We start from the raw sequence: 25,841 nt of genomic DNA, 5'->3' as shown, positions 1-25,841 counted from the left end.
GGCTTCTGATGGCTCCCTAAATTCATTGTTATCACTCCAAAATAGAACAGAGGATGGTATGTCCAAGTTTAAATACCTACAGCTACAGAGTTGGTCCCTTAAAAAACCTATAGGTATACAACTTGCACAAAAAATCAAAGTAAACCCTTTCCTAAACTAATAATGCAATTGTTGTCATGAAAAAGTTCAGATTAAGAGACTAGTACAGACTTCCAGGAGGTCACTGGGTGTTAGTTGTACTATTCTTACCTTTTCCTCCACCTCCGAACACACAAGATACTGTATGAATTCGTAAACAGCATGTAGATTTAATTATCCAGAGGCAAATGTCCTCTGTATACTGACAGAGGCTGATATAATCACCAAACATCTGCTGCTCTAAGAAGTTTGCATTTAAAGTGAAATGAAGAGCGATAGATGAATTTAAGAAATATCACTTAATTTATAGGGAGGGTGTTTAACAAGAATGCTGGAAGGCTTGTAAAATGGATGATTACTTAGATTCATTTTCCTTCCTTAGATTAATTCCCACTAAGTAGGAACTTAAAATGGTATAAATCAACCTATTGTGATTCCTGGAGCTTTAAAGGAATTAGAGTTTGTTACCTTCCACAGTGCTTTTTATCTTTCATTATTTTTTTACTTTTATGTTTCAGTGCCCTGGTGTACCTTAAAGCTTTGGATCGTTGAAGTGTTCGAACACTGCAAAATGCTCCCATGCTCTCAGGATGTAAAGCAGATATTATTTTCCAAAGTATCCCTATAAAATGAAATTGAATGTAATGTAATAACCAGCATACCGAGAACATCCATAAAATTCCTGCCTATTTTCAGTTTGTTTTTGAAGAACCTTTATAATAAAAAAGGAATGATCTGATTTCAATTGTGCTACCTCCAAAGAGTTATCTTGCTTAGCAACATAATCAAATGTAATTCACATGCGGCATATATACATTCATAGGATATTATATAGCAACAAATGGTACTTGTAAGAGTGCCAACAGTAAGATACATTTTCACTTATCTATTTGAAGAGAAGCATGAGCATTCACCAATCCACTTCGACAAAATACTTTATTTAATGGAGGGCCCCAGTCACAAAGTTTTTTGGCACTCGTCACCAGCCAACTGGACTACGGAAACGCCCTCTACGCCGGAACCACAGCCAAGCTACAGAAAAGACTCCAACGCATCCAGAACGCCTCCGCCCGACTCATCCTGAACATCCCCCGACGCAGCCACATCTCCGGCCACTTGAAGGACCTGCACTGGCTCCCCGTCAGCAAGAGGATCACGTTCAGGCTCCTCACCCACACACACAAATCTCTCCACGACCTGGGCCCCAAGTACCTCAATGACCGCCTGACCTTCTACACGCCCACCCGCCAGCTACGTTCGACAAGCCTCGGCCTCGCCGCCGTACCACGCATCCGAAGAGCCACCGCTGGTGGCAGATCCTTCTCCTACCTGGCGGCCAAGACATGGAACTCCCTCCCCATCCATCTTCGGCTGACCCAGGACCATCTCGCCTTCAGGAGACAACTCAAGACCTGGCTGTTCGAGCAATAGCAGACCCCTTCTTCCAAGCGCCTTGAGACCCTGCCGGGTGAGTAGCGCGCTATAAAAGTGTTATGATTGATTGATTGATTGATTCGTATAAGTGAAACATGTGTGTGCTGAAAACATTTCAGCTGGCTGAAATAAAGTCATTTGTGTAAACAGAATAAGGATCAATAAGCTTTACCTGATCATAGGATGACACATCACCTGTTACTAATATTTTTGTTGGATCCCTCAAAAGGGTTGGGATATGGGCCTTTCTGTGGGAAAACCCAACAAACACCAAAAATTAAATATTGTAGGCACTAAAAAAGTTTTTCTAGGTATGTTTTCACCTTAGAATGTTAATCCTACAAAGAGTTGTAGCAATTCCAAAAGGGAATGTTCAACAGCCACACTTCTTGGAAAGTTAGAGAGATTCTTCGCTGCAAAATATCATTTCACATGCAGGAAAAGTGAATCTAATATTCTTCTGCACAGATCCTCAATTCATTCTCCAAAAGACTGCTCACATTATCCAATGACTGTTTGCATAGTGGATAATAATTGTGCCTGGAAATACATGACTGGTGTAAACATACACATCATACTCAAATATATTTTTGGTATCCTTGAAAGTTTTGTATTTTGTGTAAAAAGTAGGCATTATGGGCCCTATTACGAGGTTGGCGGTCCGACCGCCGGACCGCCATTGTACCATTAAGGAGTACGCCACCAAGTTGCCCGCACCCCGACTGCAACATTACAGGTAAACCGCCGGGCTGGCAGAGCTGCTGCAGTGGTACCTCAGAGGTGGCATGCTTTGGCTCATAGAGAGCCTGCAGCACGTGCTGCTGCCGTGGCACCACCTTTTGCATGTGGGTGCACTGTGTACTGTGCACCATGTTATGCATGGAACACAGAGCACACACAACTGTGCAATAAGAGGGGGGGCACAGCATGTGCCCCCATGCACATCCCCATGGCCTACACCACTCTAGGATGTTTGTGGCACCTTCTCTGCCTTTCTGCTGACCTATTCATAGCGGAGTCCCCAACATGAAAATGTTGGCTGGAAGGCAGGTGATAATCTGCATGGTGGTGCCGACATAGGCACCGCTGCGTGGTTGGGATCCCGGATCCTGGATCATTGCGGCAGTCCAACCTCCCATCTTGTAATCGGGGAGTTGGACCCATGAGGGGCCGGTGCTAGGACTGCCACCGATGATACAGCAGTCTCAAGACCACTGGACTTGTAATAAGGCCCTAAGTAAAGAGGCATGCATTTATGTATTTTCTGATAACAAGGGCTTTAGAGATTACAACATGTTATAATGTGGTAGGCAGCTTCAGCCAGACTGAAGCTGCCCACCATATTGTGACATAAGAACATTCCACCTTGAAATGACTAAAGTCTGTCTTTATTAACTAAAATATTTTCAGCATTGGATACAGTTGTAAATCATGACAATATTCCCTCACTTTAAACATATCCTTATTAAAATAAGTGAATAGTTCCTGGTTGGCTGTTCTAATCTTTCTCTGAACTGAGTTGAAGACCATGAGTTGTTACTGAAATTGGTTGACTTTGCACTTTCATATTTAGTGCAAACATTATTGAAATGATCTCTCTTACTGTTACATGCATTCCAGGTATCTGTGTAGGTGGGAATCTCAATTGGCGTATCCATGAATTTAAAACTACTTTGGAAAATCCCAGGTCACAGAAATAATGAAGCATTGGCAAAGCCAATAGGTCTAGGTTTAGTGTGCCGATATATGCAAACAAAGGCATGCAATAATCTTGGTCACATGCAATAGCAAATTAAAGCTTCGACAACTGGCTTCTTCATTGTTTAATAGTGGTGGTGGTGTAGATTTGATGATGCTTTAATTTTGGTGATGATGGCATTGATTTTGGTGGTGTTATTTCTTGTTGGTAGTAGATATTGTTAACAGGATTGATAGCAATGGTATTGGTGGTGCTATTGATGGTATTGGTGGCGGTGTGTCCTTGATGGTTATGGTATGTTGGACAATGGTATAGATGCTGATGGTATTTTGGTGGTGGTATTGTGGCACTGATATTGTTGGTTATATTGATGGTGGTACTTGAGGTGATGGTGGTGGTAGTACCATATTGTGACATAAGAAAATTCCACTTTGAAATGTGGGGAGTTCTGGGGATTGAAAACTGGCAGTTCAGTTGCTAGCTGTGTCTGGCAGAATTGTGGTGTGGGGTTTTATATCACAGTTTCTTACATTCAACTTACCCAGTTCATAGTGTCCAATCTACTTCATTACAACATAACGCTAGTGGCCTTGGCTACTAAATGTGCCACATATTGAACTAATGATGCCCTCAATGTACTGTACAGTCCAAACCAGACTCTAAAGGCCCGATTATGAGTCTGGTGGTCCTGGGCTCACCAGACTTGTGAGGGGGCAGTGGTGACAGTCCAGCCACCACCGCACTGGTTGTTGACCATCCTATTATAAACTGGGCTGATGAACCACCCTGGCTCAGCTGCTGCCGCTAGGGAAGTGCTGTTACCAGGTGGTGTTGCGGTGGGCAGAGGCCACAATATGCCTGGCGGGACTGCCGTTGTCCCACCAAGCATATTACAAGTTTCTTATCTACCAGCCGTGTCATGGAGGTTCCTCGTCCATGTACACCATGGTGGAGAGGAAACAAAGGGGGCCCTACAGGGCCCTCTTTATCTCCACCGCATTTGGATGCACAAAGGGGGCATAACAGATGTCCCCTTGTGTGCATGCACACCAGTTCCTGTACAGCATGGCCTTTTTAATACATGCTGTGCAGGCACCTTGCTGTGCGGTGCCATTGCCGTGCCTTTTTCAAAGACAATGTCGCCTTTGAAAGAGGCACCATCGTGGACCACCACGCTTACCACTTTAAATTCATAATCTGGTGGGCGGATGGCAGTGTGTCTTGACGGTGTGGAGGTGCAGCAGTGGCATGCCACCCACTCCGCCCCACCTAAATTCGTAAATGGCCCCTAAGTGTAACAGGATGCTGATACTAAATAGGGTAAATATGCTATGGATTTGTCTAAGAGTCTTATGACAGTTTTGAGGTGGTAAATCTAGGTCTCATTTACAAAGCATACGTTCTGACTGAAGAATTCTTGTTCAGGCTTAAAACAGTCTTGTAATTAGCAGGCCTGATTTAGAAAGGTTTTGGTTGACTAAAGTCTATCTTTATGAACTAAAATATTTTAAGCATTGGATACAGTTGTAAAACATGACAATATTCCCTCTCTTTACACATATCCTCATTGAAATAAGTGAATAGTTCCTGGTTGGCTGTTCTAATCTTTCTCTGAACTGAGTTAAAGTCCATGAGGTGTTACTGAAAATGGTTGACTTGGCACTTTCATATTCAGTGCAAACATTATTGAAATGATCTCTCTTACTGTTACATGCATTCCAGGTATCTGTGTAGGTGGGAATCTCAATTGGTGTATCCATGAATTTAAAACTACTTAGGAAAATTCCAAGTCACAGAATTAAAGAAGCATTGGCAAAGCCAATAGGTCTAAGTTTAGTGTGTCAATATATGCAAAAAAAGGCATACAATAATCTTTGTCACATGCAATAGCAAATTAAAGCTTCAACAACTGGCTTCACCATTGTTTAATAGTGGTGGTGGTGTAGAATTAATGATTCTTTTATTTTGGTGATGATGGCATTGATTTTAATGGTGTTATTTCTTGTTGGTAGTAGATATTATTGTTAACAGGATTGATGGCAGTGGTATTGGTGGTGCTATTGATGGTATTGGTGGTGGTGTTTCCTTGATGGTTATGTTATGTCGGACGATGGTATAGATGCTGATGGTATTTTGGTGGTGGTATTGTGGCACTGATATTGTTGGTTATGTTGATCGTGGTACTAGAGGTGATGGTGGTGGTAGTATAAGGGCTTGCAGTGTTAGCAGCATTGATGTAAATGGAGGTATTGTTGCTGGTATTTTTGGTGTCTGGTGGAGGTGGTATGGCTGATCGGTGTGTTGGTGGATTTGTTTTTTATTGGTGGTTGTTTCAATGATAGCAGTGTCTGTGATGGTGGCATTGCTGGAAGTATGGTTGATGCCATTGGCAATTGTATTTCTGGTATCTGGTGGTATTGTTATCGAAGGTGATTTTGGTGGTGGTAGTATTTTCATTATATTTCCTGTTGTTGGAATTCATGAGGTGTTACTGTATTGATATTGTGGCAATGGTGTCTGTGCTAGAGGTACTGCTAGTATTTGTTGGTTTGGAATTGATGGTGTGTAGTATTGATAGTGGTGTGGTATTGGTGGTGATCTTGATAGCAGTGTTGGTTTTCGTGGCATTGCTAGTGGGATTGGTGATATTGTGGTACTGGTGGTTGTATGGTATTAGTCATATTATAAAACAATTCAAAGTCTATTTTGCAATTATGCTCACACTCGGGTAATGCTTTTTGCAGCAAATAAAGGATTTCTTTCTGTATTTAGGGGTCGATTAGGATCGCGGACGGACTTGCGTCCATCCGCGACCCCAGAGCAGGAGGGAACGTCCGCATGGCATGCGGAGTTCCCTCCTGTGCAATTAGGATGTGACCGCCACCCTGGCGGTCACATCCTCTATTTTTAACATTGCAGCGGGTGCAGCTTCAAGCTGCACCCGCGGCAATGTTAAAAATGCACGCATTGTATTTGCATGCAGAAAGAGGCAGGCACCGCGCGTTGCCTGCCGCTTTCTGCATGCAAATGCAGGGGGGTACCATAGGTACCCCCCATGTGCACCCCCCACCCCCCCTTCACCTAGGGGGCCCGCAACGGGCCCCCGCAGTGAAGATCCGTATGCTTTTCCGCGGTGGAAAACCCGCCGCGGAAAAGCATTTTTTAAAGCCCATGCTGATATGGCGGACGGTGTCTGAGAGACACCGTCACCATATCAGAGCTTTTCCGCCGCGGTTGTAAGCCGACCGCGGCGGAAAAGCTGCGGACGGAAACCAGGACCCACCAGCCATCCTAATGTGGCGGTGGGTCCTTGGTCAGTCCGCTGCGGTTTTTCCGCATCCTCTGGGCCGGCGGTGGCTTCCGCCGGCCCCGAGGATGCGGAAAAACCGCAATCATAATCGGCCCCAAAATGTGTGAATGAGATAAAGATGTGATGGTGTAGTATACTTTTTAAGTGTTATGTAGTCCTTAATCTGTTGCAATACAGCAGTCTATGTGAGGTGGAAGGATAAGATAAACAGCCAGTAGAAGGATGGTGGTAGAAAAACACTTTTTGGGCTCCTCTATGATGTCACTGGTAATGCCTTAAGCCCAGGGCTTAAAACTATTGATCAAACCAAACAAGGCTTGAAAAGGGATGACCCAAACCCCAATCTATGTATATTGTCAGCAGTCACTCTTTCAGACAGCTACACTGTCAATATAGGACTAACATGTAACTCTGCAATAGGCATAGCCTGCACTATACCAATAGGCAACTCAAACTTATCTAAACTGAATATTATCCAGCTTGTCACTTTTTATGAATGAGTAGCTTGATAGTATTCATTCTTATTACCTTTTCGTTTAGATCACAATAATTTGATCAAGTGAAATAGCGTATTACTTCATAGTAGGATATTTTTCAATATTTTTTAAATTCTAAAAGAAGTTGTCATTAGATTGAATTACAACTTAAATGGATGAGCTACATTGCTTACATAATTACAGAAACATCATCCCTAAAAAAGATTGCGGGTAACTACAGCGGAGCAAATTTAAAATAAAACATCGTAACGATTCTGGATCCTCCTTTACAAAATTGATACATAGTATGTTCATGGGTTTTATTGTATACATTCAGATATTTATTATAGCAATGCTCAACTCATGATCCAAAAGGTAAACTATGTATGTTTGCATCCTTTTACATTTTGCCTGTAAACCAACATTATTCTGATTAATCATGTTCTGATAATAAGTAAAAAGTGACACATACTGGCTTTTTGAACAGCTGAATTAATGAAATCCAAGAAGGGAAAGCCTATTCCCAGGTATGAACTCTAGTTTTTGCAAAGCATAGGTTACCTTCGTTAATAATGAATACTATATTCTCATATCATTTACTAGTTCTTACCATAGCACATTCTGTAGAGTACTCAGATCTAAACCATAGATTTGTAACCCCATTTCAATACAGAGCAACATGCTTAAGAATCAACCTTTGGCACCCCCCACCTTCCCACCTCATCTGATGCATATTCCAATAGTTCTATTTCTGAATTAGCTCTGATCAATATTGCCACTCCTTTAGAACACAACTAATCTGTACATGCAAATTGCTTTTTCCATGTCTGCTTCTTCAAGAGATCCTTGCATTCTCTTCTTATTAAGCCAGTTTTCTGAGCTCCCACACCTCTTAGATATGTATAATGTGGCACTAGTACTAAACTTGCTCTGTTTAAGTGCCATCTATTTATTTCTCTTCTGGTGTTTACCTTGCTTTTCTGTATGCTATTATTAAACAATGCAAAATTGCAGAGCAAAAGAGTTGATTGAGATCCTGCAGCAATCTGTTTGGGTTAAACCCTCCATATTTCTATCATCTTTAAGATATGGGGTTACTGGTTATGGGGTGGGGGGTGAAACCCTACTGAAGCAGAAATCACAACTTTTGTAGCTTGGCGGAGAGCAGCCAGGCTTAACTCAGAGGCAATATGTAACGTGTTTTTACCACACATCAAACAGAAACACATTGAAAACCTAGCACAAAAGGATCCCACATCAGTTCCGAAAAATAGAGTAATTTGTAATTAAACAACAAAAAAACTACAAAAATCCAATCACTAGAATCGGTGATATGCCAAAAAGCACAAAACAGTGGATAACTGGTCGCCCCGAACTGGGACAAAGTCAGAAGTTCAGGCCGACTGCAATGGAGCATGGACTGGCTACAGAGACCTACTTAGGCCTGCTGTACAAAGTACCTTAGGTTCTGGTCGCAGAGCATTACGAGAATCCGTGTTGAGGATGCGTCAATCAGCCAACATCATATGTAAGTTCCACGGTGCTAGGAGGTTTGCAATGTAGGAACCTTCCTCGCTATCGAGGATACCGTCAATGAGGGCTTGCGATGGGAAGTCCGGCATTGAAGATGCATTGCGCAGTTGAGACAATGCGGTTGTTCCGATGAGCTGTAGGGCTGCAAAAAGAAAACCTACATCATAATCGAGGCTGCCGCTGCTGAGAGATTTGGGATGGAGAACCTGTGTCCAGAAAGCTGCTCACAGGCAGCAGTTACGATGTGGCTGCGGTGTTGATCCAGAGTCCTTTGCATTGGGTGAACCCTCACAGCAATGGTGATATGTCAGTTCTGCTCTGGTTTGCACCACATAGCAGAGGACATGCATTAGTTCTACTAGATACACAGAGGCTGGTAGAGCAATTTAGGCCCACTTCCAAAGGTCCAGGATTGGGGTGGCCCCACTTGGCACTAATAAATGGCAAAGTCCAGGTACTAGGTTCAAAGTTGTTGGAGCCTTCTGTCCCTGATGCTCTAGTCAGGAGGCCAGCCACATAGCCCTTGGAGTCACTTTAGAGTCTTCTGTTCAACAGATGCAGGTACAGTCCTTCTGACCCAGGCAAGAGGGCAGCAGGCAGCAGAGATACACAGCAAGGCAGCAGTTCCATCAGAGCAGGATATCAGCACAGTGCAGTAATTTCATCAGCCCAGCAGTCCTTCTTCCTAGCAGAGTATCTAAAGGTCCAAAAGTGTGCTGAAGAGGTGGTTTCAGAAGTTAAATATTTATAACTGGTGTACTTCCTCTGGAGGTGGCAGAAGCTTCTATAGGTTTTCCTTTGAAGTCCCCAGGCACCCTGCCTTTCCTATCGTGGGTCCAAACTAACTGCAGGGGGTATGCAGGCCTTTGCGTGGAGGGAGGACACAGCCTATTCAAGTGTAAGTAAGACTGTGCCCAGCTCCGGCTTTCAATCCTGTCCTTTATGGCCCATTCGGGCACACCTAAGCTTTCTAATGTGTATGGCTATCTAGGAGGAATACACAAAGCCCAGCTGTCAGCTACATCCAGTCATATGGCCCAGCGACAGGCTACAGGCACTAAATGGTTAAAGCAGAAAAAATGCCAACTTTCTAAATGTAAAATGAAGAATTGAAGGGCGGAATGCTAAACTATGTCAAATACTCATCTCCCTTACAGAGATCTAGGCTTTAATTAATTTTTTTGCACACCACATCATTCCAGTTTGGACTGAGTCATATGCAAATCAGTCTTGAATCTGCTCCCCTGGGGAACAGCCCAATTGAACTTCCAATTCAGGTTCTCCCTGGATCAGAAACAAGCATCCTGAGACTGGTTTCGGGGTGTCACCACTCATCAGCGAGGATAGCTTTACTCTGATGGCATGGTGAGCACAGGACCCATGTCTGGGCATACCAGCCCCACTAGCTGGGTCCAAACTGATTCAGCATTCTGTTCCTTTTGCCACCCTGAGTGGAAAGAGTTTGCCTAGACATGGGTCCCTGCTCGCCATGCTACTGGAGTCAAGGTAGCCTGGCTGATGAGCGTTGTTATCAAAGATGTCATAGAACATGACATGAGTGATGTAATACGTGAGGTCATGAGCAGGGTAATGGCGAGGGCATGAATTATAGTTATTTAGTTAAATTTAACTGGTGAGTTTCAGTGTATATACATATAACCTAGTGGTGGCTGTCGCTCTGTAGTTATTGTGAAGGCTTCTTTTACATAGACAGAGTGTTTTTTGGTTTGTTAATTACTTTGGCTCCGTCTGACTAATCTTCAAGAAACTTTAAAAAAGCAAGTTCTTCCACCACAGCTTTTTCAGTAAGGTTTTGGGGTGATCCGTCGAGCAGGGGCCGAGAAAAAAGAGGGGTTGCAAAATGCAAAATCCCCATGCATTTTCCATAAACGTCTTTAGACAAGGCTACAGCAAAAAGCGGTGAATGGAATTGCACTAAATTTGGCTGGAAGCTATATCTTGGTCGGCAAATTGTGTTTTTTGTGATTTTGTGTCACAAATCAGAAGGCTGGATGGATTCCCTGGGGCCCAAAATCAGGCCTAGAATGGGAAAAATGTGTCCCCCTCTCCTTCAAATAGTGCCAGGCTCAAGGTCCAAAACTTAACCTGGGGAGGGAGGGGCATGTTCCCCCCTCCGCATAAAGATTGTGACTTAACTCAGGGTGTGGGGTACAAATGACTTATATTGGTCCAGGAAGGAAGGCCTTATGGCCCCCCTATCCTTTTATTTAAAAACAAAATGTCCCGGGGTGGAAACACAGGGCCATGCCCTATAACCAATCTACTGTCTTTATCCATGCGTAGCGTGGGGTTGGCTGTATGGGGCAGTGCTGCTTGAAAAGCCTGGCTGATGGCCCTACACAGTGGGGGTTGCATTTATGTAGGCTAATCAAATATAAGTTTAAACAGCCTAGTAATTCACACAAAAAACAAAGGGTAAAGTACCAATATAGCTAGGTGTGATAGAAGGATCTGTTTTTTTAAAACATTAGAAATTCATTCAAAAAACCAAAGGTGAAATTAATGTGATAGTTGGATGAACTTGTTGGTGGCAACATTAAAGTTTTGCACTAGGAAAAACATAGAATGTTATGTTATCAATTATGACATTTGAGATGTCATCAGTGATTCCACAAAACAATGACGAAATGCACACCAAAGTTTATCCTGTTTTATAAATGTCACTTTTATCCTTTTGTTAGATTTTTCCTTCTTTGCGTGCAGCCCGAAAATGATGGTTGTGCCTTCCAACCACTGGTTAATTAATCTCACAAGAATGGAGCGTATTTGACATTCCTTGACGGACGCACAGCGAGTTCCTTTAAACAAACGATGACTCTGTTTAATTCATAATAAACCTGTATGTTTATTTTTCTTCATTCCTCCGATATTTAGAGTGCTTTGAGTGTGAATTAACAATCACATATGCGACACTTAAATGCTTTTCCAACTTTACAAATGCTGCAGTTTGCCAAAAGGCCTTTTCTTCCTGCAGCACGGCGGACACATTTAAAAAAACATCCTTCATCCAATGCATTTCGGGCGCATTCTCCGCCCTTCGTCAGGGATTTAACTGCAAATATTAAAAGCAACATCATTACGTCGTGAAGCACAATGTTGTAATTCTCAGTGCATTCAAAAACGTTACTCATGTCTATGTAGCCCCTGTCCTTATTAAACGGTTTCCCTCTACTTGCACAGTACATTGTGTGTCGTTTTAACCAAAAGGTTTTTCACCCCCACTAAGATGTTACTCCATCTATGACTTCTAACTAGTTGGTTCCCCTCTTTCTGTGTTATAACATGACCCCTTAATCTGTTTTTCCTTCGTACTCACTTTTTTGTATTTTCAACGCATCCCGCCATTTTCCATACTGTGTTTACAGTATTTTCTTCCATACCTCATCATCCACGCCAGAACAGCCAGAACAGCCACTATACAAGATACCCTTCCATTCAATAAACAAAATGCAGCAGCAGTGAGAGAGAGAGAGAACTCTTTATTTGGACCATAGTCTTTAAACTCCAAGATCTTATAAATACATAAAACTATACAATACCAGTCAGTAACAGGAATAGACACATTTCCCTTTATAATCAAGCAGTTACTTTCCGGGCGACTTTACTTATTGCTTCTGTAATAAAAGCATATCTCCCATTGCCCCTACAGTCTCTATATTTCCAGTTTTATAGACTCAGCTAAAAAGTTTAAAACCTCATAAAAACATAATCAGTTTCAGTTTCAGTTTGTTTATTTATTTCGAAGGTTAAAAACCATCATGAAAATATATCACAGTAAAAAACATGATCACAAACTTTCTTAACAACATATCATTAAAAGAGGAAGGAAAAGGGGCATCATTTTTTAAAAAGAAGGGTTTTTGTGAGTAGTAGGACCAAAGTGCAGATGAGATACAAAAAGCCCCGCATCACATAATAGATATCTCCCTTGTCTACCAATTTAAACAGCCCATAGTGTTTCTCAGTTTAAAAGCAATTTTAAGAAAAGTTATAATAGCACATAGAGTTCGCATTTCAGTGGCTCTTTGCAGAAACAGTAAAGCAGATTTGGCATGGGTGATTTTTGAGTCTTTTAAAACCCCTACTAAAAATCTTTGACGAGGTGTTTTAAAAAAAGGACACAATAGTACAAAATGAAGGGTGTCCTGCGGAGACCTATTGTCGCAGCCGCAGGCACCCTTCTGCTCAATTGTTGGAGTAAACCCTGATGGATAAGCTAAATTGTGGTGCAACAAATTGAGCCTAAAACGAGTCATTAAAAACCTCTCATGCTGACTATACAATAAAAAGAGGTAAGGTTCCACGCCAATTTGATTCGAGACTAGCGAGTGAGCAACTGCAGAGGATTTAATAGAGTCAAGCTCCCGCCTCCTGCCACCAAATTTATCCAGCAATTGCCCTTGTACCGAGTGACTGGTATATATGTCCACCAGGGATGGGTCCATAAATAATCTTTGTTCATCTATTTCCCACAGGGTATCTTTAATATATTTCAGCCAGGGGATTTGAAGGCATTTTTCTTTCGTCAGACAATCCTGGATAATCTGTCTGGATAGTTCCGCGTTGGGGTTTAGCCAAATTTTTATCCAGGCCAGTATGGGTCTCAGTCTAATCAAGTCTGATATATATGATATTCCCAGCTCATTGTGTGTTACTGCAGCGGAGGTGCTCAGTGGAAGTTTTAGCAGTTTTTTAAAAAATTTCTCCTCCTCACTTTGGATTAATTGAGCATCTCTGAAACCCCAGACTTCAGATCCGTAAATGGTTTTTGAGATGCTCACTGATCTATACAAAGTCAACACCTGCTCAGGGGACCACCTTCCCATTCGGCGAGCAAAGTTTGAAATGGCTCCATTTGCTGAGACAAGTCTCCTCGCCCTCTCCTCTACCAACGGGGCGAACTTCAGCTTCTCATCGAATAAGAGACCCAGGTATGGGAATGTTTTAACACTGTCCAGAACATGATCCCCTAGTTTAAATACGAATTTCTTCTGAGGTTTCTTCCCCACTATCATGATAAAGGATTTTGTCATATTTACAGATAGGTCCAATTTCCGCATAAAATCTGCGAAACCCTTGATTAGGAGTTGCAGTCCGACCGCCGTCCGGGCTAGGAGGACGGCGTCATCAGCATACAAAAGTACTGGCAGATGACGTGAGCCCACCTTTGGGCAATCAGTTCCTAGTGCTATTAGGTCGCTCTCCAGGCCGTTTATGTAGAGGGAAAACAAAAAAGGTGCCAGGATACACCCCTGCCTAACCCCGCCCGAGCACAGGAAGGGATCGGTACTCACCCGCCCCCGTGCTGTAGCGGACCTTGGCAGTGGTGTTCCAATGGAGTTCCCTCAGGATGTTGATAAGATCCGGGTCGATTCCCAAGTTGAACATGATCGACCATAGTTTGGCTCTATTAACATTGTCAAACGCCGCTGCTAAGTCCATGAACCCCATATACATGGTACCTTCAGACGCTTTAGTGTACTTGGCAGTGAGCAGGTACAGGTTGAGGCACTGATCGGTGGTTGATCTCCCCGTTCTGAACCCATACTGGGTATCCACCAGAATGTTATGGGTGTCAGTCCAGTCCAGTAGGCGGTTAAGCAGTGCCCTCCCCAGTACCTTGGCAGAGACGTCGATGAGCGAGATTGGTCTATAACACTGCGGGCTGTCCCTACAGCCTTTCTTGTAAATCGGGACAATCACCGCAGTGGACCATGATCTCGGCAGGCCCGTTTTGATGGCTGAATTCAATACTCTCATTTCCATTGGTGCCCAAAGGTCCGTGTTACTCAGGAAAAGATCCGGGGGGGTTCCATCTGGGCCCGGGGCTTTGTTTCGTGTTAACCCTAGTATTGCCTTGAGAACTTCATCCAAGGATAATTCGAGTTTTTCCGCCCTTGGCCCCCTCCATATTCCGTCACCAATGTCTACATCCTGCTGATTGTACAGCGATTTAAAATGGGCAATCCATTGTTCCGGCAGAATGTTTGAGCTAATGACTGGGGAGCTTGAATCGTGAAAACATGGTTTGTTTATGATTTTCCAGAACTGGGTATAGTCCTTGTTTTCGCCGGCCTCCCTTAAGTCTGCCCAGATTTCTTTTTGAAGGGTACTTTTTCTGATCTTGATCTGGGTTTTATAGTTTTGTCTACAACAAGTGATTTCATTTTTGTCCCTTGGTATCATTTTCAGGCTCTGTTTTAAGTCTCTTAGCGCTTTTGAACAGTTAGCATCAAACCATCTGGGCATAGATTGCCGATTTATGGGCTTCTTGGTTGTCAGGAGTTTCTCTACGATTTTAGTTAAGGATTCAAACGCCTCTACTACTCCTCTGCCCTCTATTGTAGCATCTAGACAGGTCTCTATGTGATCTTTCCCTTCGTTAACTAATTTAACATAAAAGTCTTGGGGGTTAATCAGTGACCACCTTAGGCGTCTCCCTTGATCTGTTGGTTGGATTTCTGCTTGTTGGATCACCCCTGGTACTTTTTTAATGAAATCATTCCCTTTAATTTCTGTTATAATGGGGTTGTGGTCGCTAAAGGGACTCCACTCTGTCCTGGTATTTATGATCCTTTCCCTAGCCCAGGCGGATATCATAACGTAATCTATTATAGAACCCCCGCCTTTACCCTTAAATGTTGGTATTGGGGATTCGCCTGCCTTATGAGCGGATAAATCCATGACCTTTGTAAGAGCAAAGTTATCTAATAGCTTTATCAGTAGTGTACCCTCTTTGGTATGTGTAAAGTGGGGGCCCTTTTCTAAAGGACAAGCTGACCAATCAGGAGTTAAGGGGAGTAATTTGGGGCATAGATGGCAATTAAAATCCCCCATCAACAGGACAGTTGGTTCAAGCCCCGTCGCCCTTTGATCTAATTCCTTGGTTAAACAGGTCTCCAACTGCTCTAAGATTGGGAAATTTCCTTCCACCGGTCCGGAATTGTAGAAATTCACAAACAGTAAACACTCCCCCTGATGAGTAAGTCTAACTGCTTGTATATTATCTGAGGGACCATCGGTAAATGACCAGGAACCTTTCAGATCTAAGTCTGCATATAGGACTAAGCCTCCCTTTGCTCTTCCCGAGTTTGTGCCCTGTGCGGGTTTAAAGAAGCATTTGTAGCCCTCCAATTGACATGGGCCCGAATCTCTTGCCCATGTTTCCTGGAGCGCTATCAAATGAAAACATTTGATAAATTCTAGCCATTCCTTGTTTTTTAATTTGGCTTCCAGCCCTGCGACATTCCAAGATAGGATGGTCAGGCCCTCCCGCTTTTCTTTGCCTCTTGCCATGTGGGTTTCAGTTGCTCTCTCCATCCCATCTGATGGGAAATCTAGTTTAGTTGTATGTTCCTTTTCCCTCTGGGGGCGGGGTGAGTCTAGTCCCCTAGTTAATATACTCTCCACGCTCCCCCCTGTATTCCCTACTTGTGGGCCAAGATAGCAACTATTGGGCGGGCTTCCTGTTATGTTCTTTTGAGTGGAGGGAGTGAATTTGAGTCAATCTATGTCCTCTAGAGATTGAAATGGGGCATATCTGTTTCTCCATTGAGGGTAGTCACGCTGGGGATAGGGCTGTTCGAGGTGGCTTGCTAGTCTAGATCTGTGTGGGCGCTGTGATCTAACCAGCGTCCATCCTCCCTCATCCTCCCCACGATTGTTGTTTTGTGTCCTTGGGTAGAAATACCCAAGTGGGAGGGCACAAATCGTGCTGGTTTGGTTCCTGTTGGAGTTCTTTAGGATGTACTCTACCAGACTAGTGTCCGTGAAGTTTGCGACTATACAGTCACCTCTGATATCTTTCTTTCTCCTCCCAACCCAGTTTACCCTTCTTACACTTAGAATCTCTCCTCTTTCCCCAGTATCTAAGGGTCTGTGGATGTTCAACCATCTAGAAATTTTTGAGAGCAATTGTGGATGTGTTTCTCTCTCATTAGGCCTATTTTCTGGGACCCCTGCAAAGATTATTACAAAGGGATTCGCCTCGGGGGGTAAATCTAAGTGTGGTGCCTGAGTATTGGTGTTATAAAAGGGATCATAGTCTGTGTAACAGTGATTGTAATTCCCTTCTCTCTGCAGGCGCTCGTCTTGCCTCCATTGCATTAGTGGTTGTATGGGAGGTTTTTCCCTCTGTGTGTTATTCGCACCTTGTTGATGTCTCCCTCTAGGGTTATCATTTATGTCCCCTTTGGGGTTTTGGACAGTGCTGGGGGCCTCATGAATCTGAGCTATAGCCTGTTGGACATGGCTAACACAGTTGTTATTTTGGGCCCTCTTTGTGTTTACCTTATCATTTATGGTTTCCACTGTCGGTTGTGGTTGGTCAGTGGGAGTCTTTGCGAGTGCGTATTCTAATGCCTTAAATTGTTTGGAGAACTCACACATTATTTTATCCACCTTACTTATGATGGGTTTTAGTTGTGCCGCAATGAAGGATTCTAGCTGTTTTTTAATGTCTGTTACTACTATGTCGATCCACCCTGGGGGAATAGTGTCAACTCAGGGGTTATTTTCTTGTGAATTATATTCTTGAAGGCTTATTGGGGAGTTGGTTCTTGGGGGTACTTTCCTCTGCCTCTGCTGACCCTTATTCCTCCCCATTCGCTTCCTTACTTTTCGAGGGGCCGTGTCAATAAGTTCAGGGGATTCTAGCCCTGAGGTTTGCGCACAAGGGACATCCACTGTGTCATAGATTGTTTGTGACACACTGCCCTGGGTGTTTAAACTATCAATTAGTAGTACGTCTCTAGGGGGTGTTTGAGTGATGGCATTGAGATTTGGCGAGGAGGATAAACTCCGTTCCATTCGTTCAATTTCCCCTGTGACTTTTTTTAGCATTAAGTCAATTGCTGTGGGTTTGTTCCCCTTTGCGTGGGCAGCCTCCTTTATTTCCCCCCGTGTTATCTTAGGGGTTGTTCTCTTGGTTGACTTGGTCCCATTCGAGCGTGTGTTAGGGTGAGTGGACATCGTTCCCCTTTGGTCTCTTTCCTTATCGCCACAACAAAGTGCGGCTTTGGGTTCAGCCAATCCTCTTGCGTGCTGCCGTGGGGGTTTAGCGTGTAACTTTCAGGGGCTCCACTGCCCTAAGCAAGGTCCCTATGGCCAGGGTGCAGTACCTAGGTGTGGTGTCAGAGACGAGGGACCAAGGGGGGTGGCCCGTCCCGTCCCTCGGCGTCCCCGGACGGCCACAGATGGCCACAGACGGCCCCGCCCTTGTCCCGGGCTTCTCACGGGCGCCTCCCGCGCGCGACTCGCGAGGCGAGAGGCGTACCGCTGTTTTAACGCGCCTCCGTGCGCTCAGGTGTGCCTGTGGCTGCGTCCGCTACCGCCGGGGCACCTGGGGCTTGAAGTCCTGCCCTCACGGCGGTGGCGGCGTGGATGGTGTCTGCAGCGCTTCTGGGACGGTATGCAAAGGGTGCTGCCGTTTCCCTCACGGCTCCGGTTGGTAAGTACTGCCCCCAAAGTGCGCTCGGCGCACCGCTGTTTTAACGCGCCTCCGTGCGCTCAGGTGTGCCTGTGGCTGCGTCCGCTACCGCCGGGGCACCTGGGGCTTGAAGTCCTGCCCTCACGGCGGTGGCGGCGTGGATGGTGTCTGCAGCGCTTCTGGGACGGTATGCAAAGGGTGCTGCCGTTTCCCTCACGGCTCCGGTTGGTAAGTACTGCCCCCAAAGTGCGCTCGGCGCACCGCTGTTTTAACGCGCCTCCGTGCGCTCAGGTGTGCCTGTGGCTGCGTCCGCTACCGCCGGGGCACCTGGGGCTTGAAGTCCCGCCCTCACGGCGGTGGCGGCGTGGATGGTGTCTGCAGCGCTTCTGGGACGGTATGCAAAGGGTGCTGCCGTTTCCCTCACGGCTCCGGTTGGTAAGTACTGCCCCCAAAGTGCGCTTGGCGCACCGCTGTTTTAACGCGCCTCCGTGCGCTCAGGTGTGCCTGTGGCTGCGTCCGCTACCGCCGGGGCACCTGGGGCTTGAAGTCCTGCCCTCACGGCGGTGGCGGCGTGGATGGTGTCTGCAGCGCTTCTGGGACGGTATGCAAAGGGTGCTGCCGTTTCCCTCACGGCTCCGGTTGGTAAGTACTGCCCCCAAAGTGCGCTCGGCGCACCGCTGTTTTAACGCGCCTCCGTGCGCTCAGGTGTGCCTGTGGCTGCGTCCGCTACCGCCGGGGCACCTGGGGCTTGAAGTCCTGCCCTCACGGCAGTGGCGGCGTGGATGGTGTCTGCAGCGCTTCTGGGACGGTATGCAAAGGGTGCTGCCGTTTCCCTCACGGCTCCGGTTGGTAAGTACTGCCCCCATAACATAATCAAACATAATCAAAATAATAATAAAACAATGATATCAAAGATCCTAAGATTAAGAAGTACTTTACTCATGACATTTTTCCTTAGCAGCAGTAAATGGAAAACGTTTGGACTATAGTTATCTTTGGTCTAAAGCCTTTATCTACTGAATGGGTGGGTTTGAAGATAAATAACACACAGGCCTTTGCTTAAGTGTTTCCCTAGCAAAACAGTTTACACCTCACATATAGTTTCCTAGTGCAATTGCGACATCCAGATTTTTCATTTCTATCAGTAATGCAATGGCTTGAGCTTGTGACCCTATTCCGTATTTTACGAATAGTGGGTGTAAAATCAGTTTTCTCTCCTCTAGAACCATAAGGCAATCGAGCAGTATGTGCAGTATTTCAAACTTGGACCCCAATCCACATTTGCATGCGTCGGTATATAGCATTTCTGCCTTTAGTTTCCCCTCCATTAGCCATGGGTTAGTGCCAATTCGTATTTTCAAAATTTCGCATCTAAGTCCGTGGTTTGGCAGAGTTTCTAGATACGGGTACAAAGCCTCATTTTCCCACACTTTTATCATACATTGGACTGATTTTTTCTTTCTCGAGTAATCCAGGTCCTGATCCCTTGATTGCTCCATACCTTGGGCCCTAAGTAAGCTCTTGGTAAAAACTATGTCTAAGGGATTCTGATTTGCTCTCACCTTTAGACTCCCAGTTATTGCCTTTATTTTCCTTCTCACTTCCTTTGCCCATTTTAGGCTGCTATTTCCTCACTGCACCAATGTGAAACCTTCTGCACTCCGCCTTGGGTTTGTCGTTTCCAAAGTCTTGACAGGGCCATTTGGGCCTGACTATTCTATGCTATTGTTTCTGTCTCTAATCTGATTGCCTGTATCATTGCTGAATTAGGTAGGGACAATAGCATTTTTAGGGCTTTACCTTCCTCCTGATCCCAACCTCCTTTGCCACTTAATTGGAGAACTTCTACCCCTCAATACTTGGGGCGGGATCATAGCTTCATAAGCTTTTAACATTGGTTTATGTGCCATGTCCCCATAGTCTTTATTAAATTTTTTCAGTCCAAAGATGGAGGACGATGCTTTTGCTTTTTGGGCTTCCAAATGTGTGCCCCATTTTAAGGTGCTTTCAAACCATAGGCCTAGGTATTTATATTCCTTTACAATTTTCAACTTTATTTGACCTAGATACCAGCTAAAACATTTGGGCCTTTTACCAAAGCATAAGATCTTTGTTTTGTCCATATTTACTACTAAAAGTTTGGCCTCACAGTAATCTCTAAAAGCATTTAATTTTCTCTGTAGCCCTAGCTCCGTCTGATTGATTATCACTAGGTCGTCCGCATATAGCAGGCTTGCAACGTTCCTACCGCTCATTCTGGGGCTTGCGCTTCTTTCTACTTCCAGTGCTGCAGGTAGGTCTGCTTAAAAGATTGCAAAGAGAATTGGGGCCAGGACACAGCCCTGTCTTAGCCCATATCTAATGGCTATTTTCTTTGTCAGTGCTCCTTGGGTGTCCTTAATTACTTGGGCCCAGTTTCCTCTGTGTAATTTTTTTAAAATGGGCAGTAGGCCTGCTGGGATATTATATTTATTCAAGCACTCCCATAGGCTCCTGCGATCCACCAAATCAAAGGCCGCTCGGAAGTCGACGAAGCAACAGTACATCTTCCCCTTTTGTTCTATCGACTTCTGGGCAAGTGCCCAGAGGGCATAGCAGTGGTCTACTGTGGAGTGCCCTTCTTTAAATCCCCCTTGTTCTACTGGGACAATTGAATTCTGTTCTACCCAGTTTTTTTGATTTCCTAGCACTATTTTTGCAAATATCTTCTCCCCGATATCCAGAAAATTGATTAATCTGTAGTTTTTTGGGGTATGCATATCACCTTTCTTGTGTATGGGCCTTATTATTGCCCCTTTCCAGTTGTTGGGGAACCTCCCAGTATCTAAGATGACTCGAAACATTTTGGCAAAAAATTCAGCCCACCAGTCTATCTGGGTTTTAATTATCAGGGCAGGGAGGTTATCTGGGCCTGCTGCTCTTGATAGATTCAGGCTCTTAATCGTGCTTTTTACTTCAGGAACCAAGAAGTCTTGTTTTGTATCTGCTACCAGACCGCTCCAATCTGGATTCTCTTCTCGGTTTCTCCCGGGACTATACAAGTCCTTCAAATATTTCTCCCAGGCTGCTTCCTCCACTACACAGTTCATTTCGGCCATCTGGCGATCCCCTGCCGAATGAACTAGTTTCCAGAACTGGCGTAGGTTCCTTGACTCAATAGCCTCAAGTAATTTTAACCAACAGCCTTCTTTATATTCTCTTTTTGCCCTCCTAATTAATATATTATCTTCTCTTTTTAAAGTCGCGAGGGCATTTTGACTACCCTGCCCGCCCTTTGTAAATTGGCGACTTGCCATTCTCCTAACTTCTCTCTTCTTTTCCAGACATTCCTTTGTGAACCACCATCCTTGTGCCTCCGGCTTTGAATGGTTCAATTTGTCAATTATTTTACTGTTTCTCAAACCATCACTAAGGGTTTGGACCACTTCCTCAATTTTACCCATGTACCAATCTAAACCTTGGTCACTTACTGTGCCCAGTTCTGAGTTCTGTTGTATCCTTAGTAGCCTGGCCACATGTTAACCTTGTTGTACACCACCTAGGGTATTCCACCTGTTGTTCAATAACTTGGGTACGGGGGTTCAAGTGTACATCAGGATGCTCCATATCTAGAATGTTATGGTCACTTCCTTCTCTGTTTGAAATCCTAAACCCTTTAATTAGATAGAAGCTCCAGGGGGTCGTGAAGACATAATCGATTGGGCAATTTTGGGAACCTGGTTTAAACGTTTTCTTTGCTGGGCAATCTAAAGAGTATCTTCCATTTAGGCAAAAGAGGTTTTTCTTCCCCAAAAAGTTTCCCAACTGTGTGTCCATGCCAGTTGTTATACATTCTGGGAAAGTTGTTTGTGTTATATCGTAGGCCTCTTATACTTCTTGAAACCAGCAGCCTACTTTCTTGGGGTGTAATTGATGATTAAAATCGCCCATTAACATAATCAAATCCCTACCATACTTCTCACAGATTATATCCATATCTTCTTTACAATACCCCATTTCTGCTGCATATTCCTCTGTGGTATCCCATTGTGGATAAGTGTGGCTCAATGGTTAGAGCGACAGACCCTAATGCAGAGGTCTAGTCTGGGACCAGGGTTCAATTCCCCGCCTCGGCGGGTCTTGGGCTCAGAAATTCAACGGACCTGATAATTCTCACCTCAGTGCCTATTCTAATCATGGAGTGCAACTCTGGGCAAGAGCTTGCTTAATCTCCACAACAGCCCCCACAACGCTAAGGATACCTGGCCTTCACCCTGGGGGTGCCCAGGAGTGGACGCCAGGACGGGTTCCACAGCGGTATTCGTACAAGCGCCTTGAGACCCTTGCGGGTGAGTAGTGCGCTATACAAGTATCAATTTACAATTGCATATACACATTTATAAGCATTATCATATTAATTGTTGCAAAATCAGATAGCATTATCCTACAAGTGAGCAGTCATTTGCACTTTACAGTTATTTCAATCACTTTCTTCACTATTTTAGTTGACACCAGGGTCATTATTACCCTGGCTGGACGGCCAAATCTATGTTTCTTTGCTAAGCGGGGTAGCTGGGAGAAGCCGTCGAATGTCGGGGTCTTGCCACATAGCCAAGTATCCTGCATACACATAATCTCTGTATTTTCTCCTAGTTCCCTTATGTTTTTTTGTTTAGCTCTATCTCCGAGGCCATTTATATTCCAGGAGGCTATTCGTGTGCTATGTGGGGTACCCTTTACCTATTCAACGTCATCTATAACCTAAATGGAGTTTCTCCTGTAGCTGAATGAGGAGTAATTATGTAATTCCATAACATGTCTTTGACTTGTTTTTTCCTAGAAATGTTGTTAGAAATGGCTGATTAGACACTCTCACCCAACACATGGCTAAAACGCTAGATAAGACCGTTCCGCCTGGAATGATACACAGTTTGCTTAATGCCCCATCTATTAGGAAAGTTTTGGGCTTCATGTAAAACAAACTGGGGACCATTGTCTGTCACCATTTCAGCAGGTCAGCCTTCTCTGTGGAAAATATCCTCACAAAACGTCATCAGGTTTGTAGTTATCTCCTCACACATAAAAGCCACTTCAGGCCAGTTTGAGTGATAATCCATCATCACCACTACAAACTTGTCATTTATTCCTAAGCACCCAAACAGTTCACATATGTCTATGGCAACCTTCTCTCAGGCCTTCCGGGGCCATTATATAGGATTGAAGGAGGTCCCTTGTGCAACTTGCGATTTATCACTGCAGGTACATAAAATATAATCTCTTACATATCCTTCTATCTGTCTTTCCATTCCTGGCCACCAAAAATCCATTCTGATTTTTAGTTTAACTGCAGAAATACTTCCATGCCCTTCATGTATTAAGTTTATAAATGTACTGCGTAACCTCTCTGGTACCACCAATTTGTCACATCTTCTTATGATTCTGTTCATTTCTGATAGTTCCTCCCATACATCCCTATATAAACTTAAGTCTTCATTCAGTTTCAAACCATAAATTACAGGTAGTCTGCTTGTCACTTTCATAAACACAGGATCTCTCTTAATTGCATTGTTCAATTTTTTCTCACCAATTGCCAGAAAGACTTCTGAAATTTCTCCTACCAACCAGTCATCATCATCTTCAACAACACCAACATCCAAGGGTAATCTGGACATACAATCTGTATTGATGTTTGATATGCCTGGGACATAAATCACTCCAAAATCATATTCTTGAAGGTGATGTAACTATTTAGCAATATGTTGTATGGTTTTTGCTTCTCCAGCAGTGGAGAATAAATCTTTAAGGGGCTTCTGATCTGTAGGTACCTCAAACCTAGTGCTCAAGATAAAAATCCAAAACCCAAAAATACAACACCCCCCACCAACATGCTAGCCTTTGAGATGAACTTTACTCTTAGAAATTTTTCGAACAACTTCCGTTTCTTTCTTGTCATAAGAAAGAGTGGCTTTCGCACAATGTTCAGACAACTCTGCTTTTTTTACCATGGCGACAATATCTTTAAGACATCCTTCACCTTCCACCCATAACCTATCTTGCATTGTCTTATTTTTAGTGTACATAACCACTTGGTCCCGAATAAATTCATCATTTAATTGCGGTAATCTGCATTTGCTTCCCAATTTTTTTAAGCCGAAACATATTGCTCAATACTTTCATGCTTATCTGGTTTTCTCTGAAAGAAAGAATGTCTCGTCACACCTATACAAACAGTGGGAGAAAAGTGGTCATCAAGATCTAAGATTGCCGCTTTGAATACATCCATATCTCCACCCACCCTTTCAAGTTTTTGCAATTCACTGTAAAAACATAAACCTTCACGACCTAATGAATACATAAGCATTCCTTTTTTCCTTTCTGGAGGGAAATTCCCATTAATATCCCCCATGTTGGCAATATCTTCAGAGATCTTCAGAGATTACCCATAGGGTGGACCAGAGCCGGGGGTCGGTGCAAGCTCATTTATTTATTTATCTGGGGGAAAAGAGCATGCATGGGGACCCCATCCAGTAAATGCATTGCCCTCGGGCCCCCAAAAATCGACGCAATTAAGGGGTCTGGGTCCAAACTCTGGTCCCCAGCACATCAAAAGAAAAGAGTGGAGTGCCGTCAGCCCCCCCCCCCCCCCATGCCTGTGGATGCACCCCTTCCCACTGTGCCTTTGTCTGGAGAGCAGCCAGCTACCACATACCAAACTCTTTGGCCACATAGAGGGGCCATGGAAAAACACAGCTGCCAGCTGCCAGCTCCCAGCTCCCACGCTGGCAACAAGAAGTGCTGGTTGGGCAAGGAGCCTGCTGGGGTCCCTCAAAGTGGGAGCCATGTCTCGGGTGTCCCAGGTAGGACCAGGCCCTTGTGTTTAAAAAAATATGAAAAGACAAATGAAACTGGTTCTCCTAAAAGTAGAGGCAGAGCTGCTCATAAGATATTCAGTGCTCCTGACTGGAGCAACTCAAACTGCCCTCCAGGGATTGTTAAGTTGCATATTTTTCTCCACTGTGATGGCCCCAAAATGGGCAAGGGGGCCACCAATAATTAAAAGAAAGTGTGGTGGTGTTGCATGAGTGCAGCAACTCCCCCAAAGAACATTAAAGAAACTTCTCCATGTTTGCGGGGTCAAGGAATCCCTGACCCTCTACGATTTTCTCATATGTTTTTGAAACATTTCTCAGGCTGGAGCGTTTACTCTATAGCTGGGAGTGCAGTGCCCTCTAGAATTTATGGTTGGATTTTATTTCGCCTGAAGGTATAAGAAGAAGATGCATGGAATGTAGTGCCTTTTGGAGACTAGATATATGGTTGTATATTTATATGGTTTGAAAGTAGTGCTCTCCGGGGATTGTTTTTATGTTTGCATTTTATGTGGCTTGAAAGTATGGAAAAGACAAACTGAGTTTATTTTAAAATGCGTAATTGATGTAATAATGCTGACAGTGGGTATTGATGAAGGTTGATATGCTTTATTGACTTTTATAATTTTATGTACCTATGATTCTTATTGAATATTGCATGTATGCAAAGAATTATGATCTTTTCAATACGTTTTGGTTTTCTTTCAATCTGATTACCCTTGATTTTATTTAAAGTGATTCCCTCTAATACTGTGATGTGTTATCTGGTATACATGGGGTGTGGTACTGTGATTTTGGGGATTATGACCCTTTAGGGGACAAATGTGATTACATAATGTTATCTAAGGTATTTTCAATTTGCCATATGTATATATTTGTAGAATAATACATTTGGTAGTGTGTGTAATAAATATACTTTTCCTTTTTCATAAAGAAAAAACATTAACAGGACAGT

Source organism: Lissotriton vulgaris, chromosome 7 (genome assembly GCF_964263255.1).
Source record: "Lissotriton vulgaris chromosome 7, aLisVul1.2, whole genome shotgun sequence".
Taxonomy (NCBI): domain Eukaryota; kingdom Metazoa; phylum Chordata; class Amphibia; order Caudata; family Salamandridae; genus Lissotriton; species Lissotriton vulgaris.
Note: the sequence above shows the minus strand (reverse complement) of the source record.